Source organism: Fukomys damarensis, unplaced genomic scaffold (assembly GCF_012274545.1).
Source record: "Fukomys damarensis isolate Sample0158 unplaced genomic scaffold, DMR_v1.0_HiC HiC_scaffold_3, whole genome shotgun sequence".
Taxonomy (NCBI): Eukaryota; Metazoa; Chordata; class Mammalia; order Rodentia; family Bathyergidae; genus Fukomys; species Fukomys damarensis.
This window is the reverse complement of record NW_022900915.1, coordinates 20,324,402-20,338,992: the sequence shown is the minus strand read 5'-3', so window position 1 is coordinate 20,338,992 and position 14,591 is coordinate 20,324,402. Positions and strand designations below refer to the sequence as shown.

Here is a 14,591-nt window from a genome sequence, read left to right as displayed (position 1 = left end):
ATATTCCATGAAAATCAGTGTGTGCCATGGAATATGATGATGCACTGAACAAAAAATCTTAATGTTTAATTTGGTTTAAATTTGTCTCCTCAGTGTGGTAATCCTGATATTTTATGATCCAGTGGTTGTGGGTATCTGATTTAACAGGACAGAGGTCATTTCTTGTTTACTAAATGTTGTATTATAGACACACTTTTTCTACATATGGTTTCTAGTGCTCAGAGACCAACAGAAAAGATTCCTATTCTCTTAAAAAGATCACAGTTCTCTTATAAATGAACCCATGTCAAGCCAGAAAAAGCTAATTCTTCTGAATCCCAGACAGCAAGGTACCAGCATCCCAGAGGGATTTACGAAAAAGCTTTGTGCTTTTCCTTAAATGGGAGAGTAGGCAGAATTAGTGGATGATTGTCATATTTCTTCTCTGGTGGTTATGTTACATTTCTTTTACTTGATATTTCTTTTCACACACACACACACACACACACACACACACACACAGAGGATTTCCAGTATCCAGTTTTCTGACATAGGGAAGAAGACTGGTCTTCTAGAGTTTCTGTCTAGAAATATTTTAGGACTTTTAAAGGATTTTCTTTCACTTTTAACATCAAACACTTGAAAATAAATTGCTGAGTAACTACGCATTACAGCTCTATGTGTTAGCTCAAATTTGGTGGAAAGCTTTGGGGGCAGGATGTGGTATCTTCACTGAGTATAGAACGTTCTGCCATTCCCTGGCTTTGTGACTAACCCCGGGTACTCTTAACTATGCAGAGTTCAGCACTGTTACTAACTGTGTGAACTGGAGCACATTATTCTTTCTATGTAAAGTGAAAGTAATAGATTTTTTATGAGGGCTAATATATTTGGTAAATCACTAGAACAGTGCTTTTCACACTGTATTAATACCACAGAAAAATTATTAAATAAAAAGCATTTAAATATGAGTTTGGCCCACCTATGTTATCTGCCTGTGTGCTAGAAATGTTAACATTTGGGTTTTCAACTCTAAAACATCTTTTAAGGCTGAGATGGGCTCTAGGATTTCTAGAGTTATCTTCAAAAAAGGTTTTTAAAGCATCTGCCTTAAGGCACTTTTGAGTATCTAGAATTATTGCAATCTAATAGGAATTCCCTAATTAATGTAGACACTTGATGTTTTTAAAGTACATGTGAGTTGAGACTTCCTAAGACCTACTAGTAACTTCAACATATTTAATCTTTCAAACTTTTGATAAAATTGTATTTGAACCTCTTTAAAGGAAATACCACAGAACATAGTGTTTTTTGATAAGTTTTCTCCTCAAGAAATCAAAGACATTTTGACTCTCAAAATATGGATATTCTCTGAATAGCTAAAAGACATAGGCAAAGTTTATTTTATAATTTTTAAAAACATGTCTTTGCGGGACTGGGGATTTAACTCAGTGGAGCTGCCACCTGCCTTACAAGTGCGAGGACCCGAGTTCAATAGCTGGAACCAAAAGAAAAAAAGAAAGAAAGAAAAAGAAAACAACCATGTCTTTGAAGTATCTTTTAATTAATTTTAGCTGATGTATAAAAACAAAAATGTGCGCATTAATGGGATACCTGTCATGATAGGTAGAAGTACACACTGTATTATGTTGTAATCAGGTTAAACATTCTTATGTCCTCAAGCATTTATCAATTTCTTAGGTTAAAACTTTCAAAAACCCCTGTCCTCTTTTTTTGGACATGTACGTTATGTTGTTGGTATCTATAGTCACCGTACTGTGCAGTAGTGTTTTAATTACTGAGTGAATTATGAACATTGTGGCTATTAACCTTCTATGTAACTCCTAATATCAATTCTTTAAGCAGGTTGCTTTAGTCACATGTTTACATAATAATTATATCTTTCATTTATTGGGATATTTTTATCAAGTTGAGTGTTCATTTTACACTACAAATCTTAAAAGATTTGTTTCATAACTGTATTAATAGAATATTACAATGCATAGTTCATCTTTTCTTGAAAAAAGTTAACCTATAATAAATAGTTCTTAAAACATTGATCCACCTAAATTTTTCCAGCTTGAACTCAGATATTTCACCCTGCGCTACCTACCAATCCTTGCTATATCTTTTTATTTTGAGACAGAGTCTCATTAAATTGCTACATTGCCCAGATTGAGCTTGAGCCTGCAGTCCTCCTGCCTCAGCATCCTAAAGTGCTGAGACTACAGACATGTACCACCATGCTTGATTTAATCCAATTATTCTATAGATTTAATAGTTGTCAGCACAATTATCTCTCAAATATTATCAATCACTTTAATTTTCTGAAGATTTTTTTTATTCTCTGCACCTCCACAACTTTATATCCATTTCTTATCTGGCACCGTTCTCAAATACTTGCACAAAAATAGAAGAAATTCTTGTTAGTTGACATCCGTTTTTATTAGAAACTTGCCTTACCTGCCACCACTCTTCTCTTGCTCAGCGGCGACTCTGTAAGGCAGGTAAGGCAAGGAGAGGCTGATTGGGCCTGACATTTTTGATCTCTAGTTTTCGATGTTGATTATTTTCCGATTTGGTCTTATTTCTGTGGAAATGCAGTAGTAATCAGCTAAAAAAGACTTCAAATATGGAACATAGGTATGTGGAATATAAGTAATTGTTCAAACAAAATATATAGGTAAAGAAAGATTATTTAGAAAATATTTAAAACATCTGAAGCAGCACTGACAATTGCTTCTGGATAAGATGAAATAAAAGGAAATTTATTTATTCTTTTCCCTGAAACAACCAAAAAAGGTCAACTGTATTTAAAATATGGTTTTTAGACTTTGGGCATCAATCAGCCCAGGACAGTAATCCCTGAGAAAGAGAAGAAAATGATCTGAAGGCTATAATTGCCTGAAGAGGGCTGCAAGGTTACGATAGAGAGAGCAGGAAACTAGGAGGATCTCTGCTGTCTCCCTGAGGTGAGAGGACAGAATTGGGAGCCTTGGAGCCCAAAGAGCCAGTTATGACAGGTCTTAGTGAGATGCTGTCTCAGAATAAGAGAGTTTGCAGAGCACACTGCCAACAAAAGAAAGCTGCACAAAGAGAGTCCTGGAGAGCTGCAGGTGACCCAGCCCTCCGATCTTCAGTGGCACCCAGATGTGAGAAAGCTATCCAAAGCTGGGGGAAGAATCACAGGTTAGAGAGAAGCGTGCATGAAGCTCACGTACAGATAAGAAGAGTTTGTGTTCCCAACAGATAGAGTGAACAAATACAACAAAGCTTAAAAATAAGCCTCTAAAGGATCAAGCTATTTCCAATGAATGGAATTTAACTGCATCCAGAACAAAGTTTTAAAATAACCCAAAATATGTCTGTATTTATCTAGCAACCAGCAAGATAAAATTCAATTCTAGTAAAAAATTATAAGGCATACAAAAAAGCTGAGAAAAAAATCAATTAATAGAAAAAGAGAATTTCAGTGCAACAGAATATATGATGCAGAAACAAACCCCAAAACATTCAACTATTTGATCTTTGACAGAGGGGCCAAAAATATACACAAGAGGAAAGATAACCTCTTTAATAAAAGGTGCTGGGGAATGAGGCATCCACGTGTAGAAGACAGAATCTAGACCCATGTCTCTCAGTATCCACTAAACTAAAATCAAAATGGATCAAAGAACTAAATGTTGAAACAGAAACATTTAACTGGCTGGAAGATAAAATAGGTGATCTTGATGTCGTAGATATAGGCAAGGACCTTCTGAACAGAACCTTAGTGGCACAGGAAATAGAACCAAGAGTCAACATATGGGATCATAACAAATTAAAACTTCTGAATAGCAAAAGAAACGGCCAACAGAGTGAAACGATAACCTACAGAATGGGAGAAAAGTTTTTGCCATCTAGTCCTCAGACATAGGACTAATACTGTATCTAAAATGGATAAAGGACTCAAAAAGCTTAGACCCTCCCACCCAAATAAAAAGCCCAATGAAATAAATAGGCAAGTGAAATGAATAGACACTTCACAGAAGAAGTACAAATGGCCAGTTAATAATTGAAGACATATTTGGTATCACTGATGAATACTCAAGAAATGCAAATTAAAACAATATCAAGATTCCACCTTACTCCACAAAGAATGGCCATCATCTTTTCAGGAGCTTATCACTGGGAATGCCTGCTGTTCTCAAGGAAGCTCTGATCTTCACCACGAGCATCACTTCCTGGCTCCTCAGCCTGGTGGCACAAATCCTTCACCCAGCTGGCGCAGACTTTCTAGCTTCCACCTTGATACAGACAAGCACGAGACATTGCTGAGGGCTCTAGGCCTCTTGCTGGACTCACGGAGAACGTTGCCTTGGGCTCTATGCCTTCAGCTGGACTTGTGCGGGACACTGCTGTGGGATCCAGGTCATCAGCTAGATCCTTTGGGTCTCTGATGCGTGGACAGATTTCTTGCATTCCTCTGCATTTGACTTTTTGGGTGACTGTTATAAAATAATCCTATATTAAATCTATTTCCCTTGCAAAACCTGGCTACAACAACTGTAATGATCTTTTTATTTTTAATTTAAACATTAACTGTAGTTTTTGGTCACACTGCATACATTGGTCAAACTGAAGTCTCAGTTCTATTCAAAAAGCACTAGATTATTTCCAGCGAGCTTAGTACTTTTTGTCCTTCAGAATAAACTTCTATTTCTACTCATATCAATTCAACTTAGATAGGATCGTGTCTAGCTGTATCTTCCTATTCTTTGTATCTAATGCTCATTGAATAAATACGTGTTTCACTTGATTCTAAAATATTTCTTTTTCAACCTTACTGTTGAAGAAATAAACTATTTTGCCTTGTGGGGAAAAAAAAAGAAGTCAAGAACTCAAATAATAAATGCTGGTGAGACTGCAGGGAAAAAAGAACCTTCCTACTTTGTTGGTATGAATTTAAACTAGTTTAACCACTATGGAAATGCCTCAAAAAACAACAACTAGAAATTACGTTTGATCCAGGTATTCCCCTTCTGGGTCTCTCCCTTAAAGAGTCAAAGCTGTCATATTACACTGATAGATACATAACCATATTTATAGCAGCGCAATTCATAACAGCTAAATCCTGGGAGCAGTGTATATGTTTATCAGCAGATGAATGGATAAAGAACATGAATTTACATACAGTAGGGCACCCCTCTGCCAATAAAGAAAGATAAACTTGAATCATCTGTAGGAAAATGGATGCCCCTTGAGGTCATAATGTTAGGTGAAATAAATAGACATATAAACTAAATATTGCAAGGTTTTTCCCATAGGAAAATCCCAAAATATAAATAATAAAATAAAAAAGAAGGATAATAGGAAGTAGGGAGAGAGATCTTTCTCAAATGGCACAGGGATGGAGAGATGGAGGGAGGAAGAGAAAGATGAGGAAAGCGGATGAGAAGAGGAATGAAGCTGTGCTATGCACATGTTCCACCTCTGCACAAGGGATGACAACATTCCATACTGCAAAAATGCACTAATAGAAATAAAAAAGAAATAGACGACACAAATGGAAACAGTAGTACACAAGAGCATTAAAAGAACTATTACCATATATTCCATATATTCAGAAAAGTCGATGAAAAGCTTAAAATGCTTTCAATGACTTATAGGTGATAATTTTTAAAAGACTGAAATCAAACATGTAGAAATGAAAGCTGTTATATCCAAGGGAATAAAAAACACATACTGGGAAGAATTAGCAGCAGGTTAGATGCTTTGGGAAGAAAAGAATGGTGAACTTGAAAACAGCATTAAAATCTATTTCAGGTGAAAATGAGAAAAAAGATGAAAAATTGAAAAAAAGCACCATTACACTATGGAGCAACCTCGAAATGTAAACTCAGACTTGATGAAGAGGGATGGGAGACAGAATTAGACCTAAAGAAATGCGATCCACAGTTTTCCAAATGTAAGACACACACACAAGAAACTTAACAAATCTTAACAAAAATATGGTGAAGAAAATGATACCAGGAACATCAAATTCAATTTTCCAAATGGCAGACAAGGAAAAAAATAGCCAAAGAAGAAAGGAAAATATATAAGGATGGCAGCAGATTTCTCACCAGAGTAAAAAGAGAGTGGAATGACATCAGCAAAGTACTGTAAGCAAAAATCTTAGGAAGCTGAAATTCTAAACAAAATATCAGAAACAAAGGGGAAATGAGGTTATCAGCCTGCTACATTTCATCACTAGCAGACCTGAACTACTAGAGCACATTTGGCTGTGTAGAACAAAACAGAACTGATCAGTCTGTGTTTTATTTAACTTTCCATCCTGCAAACAAAAGGAGATATTGATATTGCACAAACTCAGAACAAGATAAGTTGTGTTTCCTAAGTTTCTTGGACACAGAGCCACACAATGTTGTGAACAGAGATAGATACAGGGCATCTAGTCTGACAAGGCACACCAAGACCTTTCCTGTCCTACTCCAGGTCGTCCCATCATCTTATTTATTTAATAAACATTTATTAAGCATAAATAAGTGATAGATCTCCAAAGGAATTCTAGCCACTCTTTGGTATTTTGTGTCTATTTTTGATGTGTGCCCATAATTCTGATCATTCATTCACTCCTTCTTTCATGCAATATTTTATAAATGTATTGAAAACTTACTATATACCAGTCCATTTGCCTAGATCTCAAAGGTACCAAGAAACGAATGAGACAGATCTTATTGTCAAGCAATATACCTTTTACATTGATAGGCTCATGTTTAGCTATGAGACCATCTACGTATTATACTAAGAATGTGAAAATATGCAATGGAAAGTAGAGAAAATGACTCACTTTGTTGTGGGGTTGAAGTACGATTTCATAAAGAAGGTGTTATTAATCTGGGCTGTAAAATTTCCTTTATAATTGCTGTTAAGCCATCCTCATACGTAGCTACTTAAAGCAACCATGTTATTACGCTTGTATTGTCTTTGGGTCAGAATATAGTGGGGCTGATAGATATTTCTGCTTCACAGTGTCTGGAAATCTTAAATGAGAAGACTCAAGTATTTTTATGCTGGGGAAAATAGTCTTGCTGGCAATGAGACACCCTGAAAGTGACTTTTATGTTGATCAGATTAAGGTTTGCCTGAGTTAATCTGTGATCTGAAAAGATGACACAGGTGTATGGATGAATGGGAATGGTTAAAAATATAACAGTGTAGTACAAGTAGAGAACAGTATAAACTATATTAAGCAGTGAGAGTGTAAATGAAAGAAGTGAATGGATAAGAATGGCTGCTATTATTCTGGGATGGTCAGAGCTCAGAAGGGGAAAGGATGCACGAAGGATGAGATCGGTAAGGGTGCCTGTGAGGCCCAGAACTTGGCAACTTTGCTTAAGTGGATTCCTCTGATCCTAAAATGCAACAGGGATATGACTTTCCACAGATCCCATCAGACTCTTGATCTAGTCACAGAGGGTGGTTCTCATCTATTCTTTGGACAAACCTGAAGCCATCACAGAGTAGAGGTCTAGAATAAAGACAATGGAGGTGGCAGATCTATAGTGCAGTTGTGATTTTAAAATGGATTAGTCATTTTCAAGTTCTTACATAAATTTATGTATATTGATTCTCAATTTTCTGAGCTATAGAAAAGAGCAAATCCATGCAGTTGAACTTTTCTGCACAACAGGAGAACTGTAGCCAGAATACCGTTTTCTTTTTTCAATGACTGGCTCTTCTTTGTCCTGTTAGAATTTTAAAGAGATTCAAACTTCCTCCTACCAACTCCTGAGACATTATCAATTAACCACACACAGCCCATAGAACACAGCACAGCTGTAATTAAAGTAAATTACTATGTAGTAGCTTTCATTACACAATGACACAGTTTTTGTTAGGACCATAGAGGGAGTTTAATTACATGTCTAGACACCCTCTGAATTCAGAGCAGTTGTATTATCTTAATCTCTTTAAAAGAGAATGTGAGCTTTTGATGATTGTATTTTTAAAAGACTAAATGGTAAGATAAGTTTGGGGCTTTTCTCTCTTTTTATAAATTTCTACTTTAATGGATACCTGATTCAGAATCATTTATACATCTGCATATGTACATATTTTTGAAGGAAAATACAAATTTTTACTTTTTGATATTTGATAAATCTTAATTTGCATCTAAAAACTGCTTTCTCCGATATGTACCAAGTATCAGCTCTTATTTTTAAATATTTATAACATGTTCTATAGTTTAAAGCAGTTACCTTTTTTTTTTTTTGTTTGGTACTGGGGATCAAACTCAGGATCTTGCTCTTGTGAGGAACCACTGATCTAATTCCTCGGCTCTAAAGCAGTCATCTTTAATAATTATCACTTTTAGCTTCCTCGTCCTTGGAAGAGGCTCACCTCTGCCTGAGGGTGGATTAATGTCTCCGCTGATCCTTGGTCCTGCCCAGTCAGTTTCCTTTCACAAGGTGAAGTCTTTCTTTGGGACAAACTCAAGACCCTCATACCCTGTTTGACTAGACACTGAGGACTCAGAAGCTCTTTATTTATTTGGTACCCAACGTGGTGTCTTTCCCATTACAAACACCTTGCCATTCCTTTTGGTATAAGTACAAGTCATTTTTGCATCTTTTTCCAAACTATCTGTTAATTCCTGGCCATCACCTCCATCTTGTTAATCAGACTATTCCGTAGCCTTCCTTAAAAATCTCATCTCTTCTGAAATCTAGCCTCATACAATGAAAATGAGAAAGTTAATCAATGGCATATTTATCCTCTTTAAACATTCTCAGTATACACTTGGATAGATGCCTTACAATATGCATTTGTTCTAATCTTATACAGTACTGTAAATTTTGTATTCTCATTCATTTTTTTGACTACCTGTACATTGTGTCACTTTTCTGCAAATACTTCTGTCAGCACAAGATTTAACTGTTTAAATCTGGACACATGGCTTTTTCATTGCCTTTTTTTTGCCTGATGCCTAATTTGAAATGATAGCCATTAATTTGATGATGCTAGTGAATGCAGTGTGTTTCATTAAAAGCTTAATTGAGTGATGTTATAGGTTCTGAGTTAAATCAATGAAATACATTGTAAATAAAATGATATTTCCCACTACTGCCACATAGTTCATATAATATTTAGTAAAGCTTTATGGGATGCACCTATATGGAAAGACAAGAAAATAAATTTGTAACATACTGAAAATATCTATGTTGCTCCATACTGATTTAGTAACCAGAAGACTCATACTACAATGAGAAGCAAGAACCAGAATCATTGTTCTATGTGACCTCTTCCCCATGGCCTACTCTAATGTGGCATCCCAGATTTCTCTTAGCAACAGCATTCATCATTATCTTCTTTGCCCGCCTCCTGTTTTTCCTGTGATGCTGCAACCCCAGTAAACATTTTATAGCAAAGCGTCACTTTATCCAGGCTCTTCCAGGCCACAGTCAAGTCCTAAAGGTTCACTGCAGAGTGGTCATCTTGTGTTGCTGCTGGAGTCCAGCAGGACACCTTCGTTGAAAAATGGTGGCCTTTAGCTTGCTCATTGCTCGCTACTGTGTTATATGAGCGGGTCACATCACTACTGCTGTAGCCACTTGAATTTAAGTCACTGCGTTACTCCTGTTAGTTACACTGGCAAGTACAGCTCGTGAGTGTTTCAGACATGAAGGGGATCAAAGAAAGCCCTAACTGGAAGTCCAAACAGCCTTTCTCTAATCTCCCCTGAGCATATACTGTGTTAGATATTGTGATCAAGCTCAAAGAATGTGAAGAAATTAACTTAGCCGTAGCTACCCATTTAGTGCTGTTATAGAACAAAAAACTAGTTATATAATTGCCTAAAATGTCATTTGGAAGTTGAAACTCTTCTGTTTGATCTCACAGTTAAAATGTTCTTACTGGGTTTGGTTTTTCTAAAAAAGACAATGTAAATTTCATTTGACTAACTAATAAAGAACACCCTTTGAGTGACAAAAGGTGTTCTAAGTATTGTAGAAAAGAGCAAATCATGCAGTTTAATTTTTTTATCCAACAAGAATGTATAAGCATACAAATGCTAAAATCCTTACATTAGCCAAATGTATCACATCATGTTGCTACAGAAATATATTGCCATGTATGTAAGCGCAGAATTTTTTGTTTAACATCTCCTATTACAAATGAATAATAGCAAATTAATAAAAGGTTCAGATTGTTACCACTTTTTGAATAACTATAAGTTAGTGACTAAAAAGCAAAACAACATGCGGATCTACAGGAGAATTCTGTTATTTATGAATCATTCAAAAGTGTTTATTGAGCACATACTTAGTGTGAGACACTGAGAAGGAAACTGAATATCTGAGGGACTTTCCTTATTGTTGTGGAATTCCAATTCCATTGAAAGAGACATCAGAATGTAAAGCCTGTAAATAAAGGTACACACTATAAAAGGAAACAAGAAGCATCACTGAGTGGACATTCACTGCATTCACTAGCATCATCAAATTAAATTTTAGGCAGTTGGTTTGAAAGGCCAAGGGGAGCTCCCAGAAGAAGTGACGTTACAGGTGAAGACGAAGAGATCTGGCCAGGCAGAGAATGAGAAAGATGAACAGCCTGTGGTCAGGAAGAAATGAGGGCTTTTGAGGATCTGAAAAATTCTGAGGGGAGAACAGATTATAAGAGGGGAAAGTAGCAGAATATGAGGCTGGAAGGGAGCAGAGGAACTATGTCATCAGGCCTTGAGGGCCAGGCCGGAGAACCTACCACAGGCATGGATTGGATGGTCAGGTAAAGGAGATGAAGGGCTGAGGTGGATCCAGGTTTGATCTTTTGGATGGTACTATTAGGGCTTGGAAATAAAGGCAGAGAGAGCAGATTAAGGTAAACCATGAGTTTACTTTTGGAAGGGTCAACTCTGTGACACGTAAGACCTCCAAATAGAAGGTGACGTAGAAAGCTGTATAGAGTCCAGCGCTACGGAGACATCTGGGCAGGAGGTAGGAGAGATTTGGGACACAGTGGAGAATGGCACTGCAGTTTGTGCTTTTCAGTGGGCTCACCCTGGAAACACAAGAAGAGCGTAGGGTTCTGAGCAAGTGAAAGACACTGAGGTGAGGAAGCCGAGGAGACAGCAGAGAATTGAAGGAAGCCAGGCAGCCCGTGTCGGGAGCACCTGGAGATGAGTGCAGAGGAGACACCGGGCACTGTGGTTACGTGATGAATGGGTCAAATGAAGAGAGCCAGAAAGTGTGTGCTGGGTTTGCTGGGGACAGAAATAAGATCATAACATGTTCAGTGGGGAAATGAGAGGAGAAAAAGATGCCATCTGTAAGTACAGACGTTTTCAGAAAGATTGGGCAACTGGAGTAGGAAGTCGCTGAATCGAGCTAGAGCAGAGTGAGAATTTACGAAGTTGAAAGGATGTTCAGGTGATAGTTTTTTTTTTTTCTTTTTCTTATTCTTTTTGAAGACCATAGCATCTAATCTATAGTTTATTTATAAGGTGAAGGGTAAGAACGAGGGAAGAGAGAAGGAAAAGAAATTGGGAGTGACCAGCAATGCCTCCCAGGAAGCAGGAGGGTCTGAGACCCCAGTAGCACTAAGACTATCTCATCCCCGGAGAAGGGAGCATAAACAAAACAACAGACTTTGAAATGTAACTGGGAGTGACAAAAACTATGCATCTTAGTACTTCTTTGTTTTATAAGTAACAAAAGCAAGAACATTTCAAATCCTAATTGCCACAAATTTAGTTCCTTTTCTTCTAAAAATTTTTACAATAAACTATAAGCACATGCACAGCAAATTCACTCAGGCCTATTTCAAAGGTAAACCAAGAAAGAAATAATAAAAATATGTTCTATTTAGAAATTTTATTTTGGTCCAGGGATTTAGCTCAGCAGTACTGCAGCTTGCCTCCCAAACATAAGCTCCTGAGTTCAGTCCTGGTACTGAACAACAACAACAACAACAACAACAACAAAACATTGTGTTTCATCTTTTGGAAAGAAAGCATGCTTGTTATGCAACTCTCAAACCTTCAGGTGATCTAAGACAGAAGCTTTCAAAGTTTAGTCTTGGGCTCCCTTGAAATTCTTTGAGACCCTTTCAGTAGGTCTGTGATCAAAACTACTTTATCATAATCTGAAGGTATTTCTCCTTTCTTATGATGGCATGGTAGAATTTTCCAGAGTGTGTATGTGTGATTTTATAATAGAATAAATACAGAAGCAAATACGGTAATCTGGCTGTCTAGTATTTAAGGCAGGAATTAATGAAATTTGCACAACTGTGAAACAATATCATCCTATTCAATAACATCTTGCCTTGGAAAATAGTTATTTTTACCGCGGGGCGTGATGGTGTACACACAGTCCCAGCTTAGCAGGAGGCTGAAGTAGAAGAATCACTTTCACCTACAAGTTCAAGACCAGCCTGAGCAAAATAAGGAGACACCCATCTTGAGAATGCTGTATGTGTTAATGTTATAAATTTATTACCATTTTTTAAAATTAATATTGTTTTTCAGAATTTCTTGGTTTAAACTAGTACTAATATAGTAAATAGTTATAACACACAAAAGCAAAACCTCTTTGGACTCATTTTTTTTTTTTTTAATGTAAGGAGTTCCTGGGAACTTTTATCTAAAATAGCTTTCCTGCTTCTAATGATTGTATCTCTTTGAGGGAAGCTAAACAATCATATTCCACATTTTTCCCTCTTCCTGGTTCTTGATTTAAAATAATGGAAAATATAGAAATCCTGTTAGTCAAAGGTGACCAGTGGATCTGGAAAAAAATGAAGTCATGATTTCTGTCACTTTTTCATTCAAATTCATTTGAATGCATCTCTCCACATATGTATAGATTACATGATGGCCCTTAGTAAGTCATTTATAGCAAATTATCCCCACATGTCTTTTTAAAAGCCAGTTCATGACCTTTGGCATTTTGTTGCTTTGGTTTGCTTTTAAATTTATCCCACTGGTAGTGCATAGCTACAAATTATATTATCTAAAACTAAACTTCTTTTATCCAACCTAGAACTCCAAATCATTTTCTTTTTGTTCTTGTTATTTTGCCATTGTTACAATTTGCACTTAGAACACAACCATAACTCAGTTTGAGAAAGGTAGAACAATGTGCAAAAAGAATATTCATATAGTACTACTGTTAAATCAAAATTTACCAGATCATTTCATTTGCTGTTGTATAGCAGTTAGTGTCAATTTCTTTCTAAAGTAATGGCGCTTCTAAATTAGGTAAGAATTGGGGAGGGAGGATCAATATCTTCTGTTGGTTCCAAATGTATGTTCCAAAGCTGTACGATGCTTCTGTCTTCTCTTCTGACCCTGCTTACATGAAGATACAATATGTGCTGGCTTAGGTGGCCCTTGGTCTGGTAGGTTACTGTTGCCTGTCATTCCTTCTGTTGTGGGACACACTGACAGCTTCTGCAGAGACCTTTCTGTGGCAGGACAATGCTCTCACCCCGGTGCCACTCAGGTGTTACTGGCTCCTCAGCTGTCTGCTCTCACTCTGCTTCCTGTGAGACTGAGGTGACATCATCTGCCAGGAAACAGTCTCACAAAGACCCTTTCCAGAGAGACTCAAGACTGATTCCTTTGTGAAGCATCCATACCAGGTCCATAAGAAATGTGCATCCTTTCCCAGCTATCATTTCAGGGTAAATGAACCTCAGTGAGGCCCTCTAATCTGTCTGTTTTTCATGAGTGAGCCAGTTTTCAGCTCCTGTTTCCTCAACTCACTGAGTGATTTGGAAACCACACTATGACCATCACCACTTCACCTGGGTAGAATGAACTCCCTTCCTTCTCACTGGACTTGGGAAGGAGAAAGATTGCAGCATACTGGCAACTTTTGCTCTTAATCCCACAGAAAAATGTGCAAAGGAAATAAACAGTCAGTCCATTCACAGAAGATAAAAACTAATGGATCAATAACCATTTAAAGAAGCTTAATTGTACCAGTTATCAGGAAGAGACAAATTAAATCAAACTTAAAACAGTCTTTACACTCACTCCATTTTATACTCCAGCTCAGCAAAAGATAAAAATGTAGACTTAACAAAAAATTGCATAAATATACATATATATGTACATATTTATACACATGTTTGGGCAAGTGAAAAATCGATGAAGCTTTTGAGAATTGGTGATTTTGGAATACACATTAAAATAAAAACTTTACCTACCTCTTGACTTTACCTCCAAACTTGCTTCTAGGTATCTGTCCTATCAAAATATCAGCAGAACTATGCAAATATGCCAGTGAAAGTAAATTTATTACTGCTGTGCAGTTTTCCTATTGCTGGACAAAATACCCAACAACCACAATTCTAAGGAGGAGGGGTTTACTTGGCTCATGATATCAGAGAATTCAGTCCGTGGTTAGCTGGCTCTGGGAAGAAATACCATGGGAGGAAGGAGTAATAGAGCAGAGCTCCTTAGTTCATGGTGGCTGAGAAGCAGAGAAGGAACAGCACCAGAGCCAGGGTTCAGGAACCAGATACAGACTATACCTCTTTGACTCACTCAGACACAGCCAGCAGTGTGCCTTACGAATGTCCTAGGCAGCTTCCAAGCCAACCAAGTGGACTGTGAAGCT

General features: G+C 37.1%; 1 protein-coding gene across 1 annotated transcript in view; it reads left to right on the top strand.

Annotated features, from left to right (window-relative positions):
- Camk4 (calcium/calmodulin dependent protein kinase IV) overlaps positions 1–14,591 on the top strand; it is a 113,558-nt gene that overhangs the window by 73,274 nt on the left and 25,693 nt on the right. The gene's annotated exons all lie outside the window — the stretch shown is intronic.